This window comes from Octodon degus, unplaced genomic scaffold, assembly GCF_000260255.1.
Source record: "Octodon degus isolate 3935 unplaced genomic scaffold, OctDeg1.0 scaffold00020, whole genome shotgun sequence".
In the NCBI taxonomy this organism is placed as follows: Eukaryota; Metazoa; Chordata; class Mammalia; order Rodentia; family Octodontidae; genus Octodon; species Octodon degus.
In genome coordinates, this window is record NW_004524596.1 from 13,374,590 (window position 1) to 13,377,062 (window position 2,473).

At 42.5% G+C, this 2,473-nt stretch overlaps 1 protein-coding gene and 1 pseudogene across 3 annotated transcripts in view; one reads left to right on the plus strand and one right to left on the minus strand.

Moving 5' to 3' along the window:
- Ppm1b (protein phosphatase, Mg2+/Mn2+ dependent 1B) overlaps positions 1 to 2,473 on the plus strand; it is an 83,490-nt gene that overhangs the window by 42,993 nt on the left and 38,024 nt on the right. The window lies entirely within an intron of this gene.
- The window catches only part of LOC101560154, a 10,688-nt pseudogene continuing 8,228 nt past the window's right edge, over positions 14 to 2,473 (minus strand).

Genomic DNA, 2,473 nt, shown 5'->3' on the forward strand with positions numbered 1-2,473 from the left:
AAAAGATATACTATGGAGCTCAAGAACACTGTGTTTGGTGTGTCACTGGGTCAAGGTTTGGGGCTAAACATGACAGGATAACAGAACATTCAACAAATATTGACAGGGTCACAACATGTCAAGCTGGCTGGTCTGTCAGTGAGGTCTCTGTTTCCTCATCATTCAGCAGCATGTAGGGGATTCCAGGACTGATAGGGAGCAGACATCCAGATTCTGGGCACTGCAGGGTGCCCTCCAGCACCTCCACCTCCAGCAACCCGTGGTGCGTCTTCCTCAGAAAGTCCTCATCATGTTCATACCCCTCAGTCAGCTGTGGGGGCAGCTCCTCCAGGTGCAAGGTATCGGCTGCCTCCAAAAGTGCCGCCCACTCCACTTTAGGAATCATCAGAGCCACGAAATCTGGGTTGAACTCCACAGGATTGATGCCGACCTCGGTAGCCTGTAGGCGCAGGGGGAAGCCTCAGGGCCCACCCCCCGCACATGGGAGCTCAGGAGATTGTGGGTGAGCAGTTTCGTGTTGCCTTGTCTAAAATTTAAAAGCCTACATCATTACTATTCTTTTACTAAAGCCCAGGCTTTATTTTGGATTTTACCAGGTTTTCTAGTAAGCTCCTTTGTATCTTATTTTTCCTAGTTGTAAAAAAAGGCTGGCAAATTGCCAGTCTTACTGGGTGGTCACTAGAATTAAGTGAGAATCTATCTGTCTGTCTATCTAAAGTGCCATATCCAAGTATAGTGTCTGGTATATAGAAATTCATTTTTAAAAACATCATTATTACAGTTCATCTCGCTTTTTTAAAGAGCAACACAGTCTTGTAGATGAGCCTAGCAGCTTCTCTGATACCACCTGATCTTTTTATAGGAAGCAGGTGGAATTGGCAGATGGTTCAGTTCTTAAGCAAAGCACACCAGTAGCCCTGTGAACCTCTACTCAAAATGCAGAAAAGAAAATTGTGCAATATCTAAATGTCTTTGTTTAGGTTTCAGTGGCATACTTCATCTAAAGATTTGTTTATATACACTGTAGTGGGGGTTGCACCTAGGACCTCTTGCATGCTTGACAAGTGCTGTTTGAACCACATCCCACATCCCTTTTTTGTTTTGTGAGAAGGTCTTACTAAGTTGCCCAGACTGATCTTGAATGTGCAGTTCCCTTGCTTCAGCCTCGTGATTACTTTGGATTATAGGCATGCTTCACCATAACTAACTTGCGTAAAGAGTTTTGGTTTAAAGTTCAGACTGGTCTTGAGCTTGCCAGGATGGCCCAGGCTGCCCTCAAACTCATGGTGACCCTTTTGGCCTAACCACCTGAGTGCTGGGGTTTGCTTTCTTGATAATTTGTTCTTTTCAAGAGTAGAATTTAAGTGAAATAATGTTCCTGAAGCATTTACAACAGTGCCTGCCATAGGATAAATACTGTATAGTAGCTGGCCTGTGATGCACATGTGTAATCTCGGCACTCAGGAGACTGAGGTGAAGATCCTGACAAGCTTCAGGCTGGCCTAGAATAATATGTAAGGTGAGCTTGTCAATTTAAAAACAAAAAACAAAAAACAAGTACTATAAAAATATTTGCTTATTCCTTAGCACCTGGAATAAGATAAAAAGCATATTGTAATTGCACATTATAATGCACCTCTGGTGCAAAATTAAAGGAAATAGTAAGAGGTAGGAGGACAGTCAGCCCTGGCAGGTAAGCCTCCTAGTGGTCTCTGCAGAGGCATGGTTTCAGACTAAACTCCTCTTTAGTTTGCCCGTCATGCTGTTGAGAATTTAAAGTTCTTCCCTTTGGGAATAAGACCAGTAAAGTGTCTTATTGTATGGCATTTATAACTATAAAGGAGTGAAGATGGGATGAAATTATTAGCAGTTTTTCTTTACGTGTCCTTCCTACAATTCACATTTCTTCGTGACCAAGTATTCAAGACTGCAAGGAAGAGGCAGTCTTGATTTTGGTAGAACATACAGGAAGAGTTGAAAAAAAAACCAGCTTCTTGTTATGCAACATTTCAGACATGAATAAAGGTAGAAATAATAGTATGAATTAAACACCTGTGTACCTATCATTCACCAACAGTCACTGAAACAGTGCCAATTAAAGATGATGTTGTTGAGTCTTTGTAGGCTTCCATAACCTTATCCTCTCACAGCAGCTATTTTGGGCTTTTGGTATATTTTTGTATGTACAAATTTTGCATTTTTAGGCCGGGGAGATAGCTCAGTGGCAAGTGCAAAGGCCTGAGTTCAATCCCTGGCTCTGCAAAAACGAACAAACAAAAAAACCCCAAATTTTACATCATCATTTTTTTTTTTTAATTTTTATTTATTTATATGTGTGTGTGTGGCCAGCTCAGCCCACCAGGGGGCGGGGCTGGCTGGCATGTGGTGCTGGGGGATTGAACCGTGGTCCCTGTGATTTACTAAGCTTGTTCTAAGTAGGTGCTTTAGACCACTGAGCCATCTCACCAGCCCC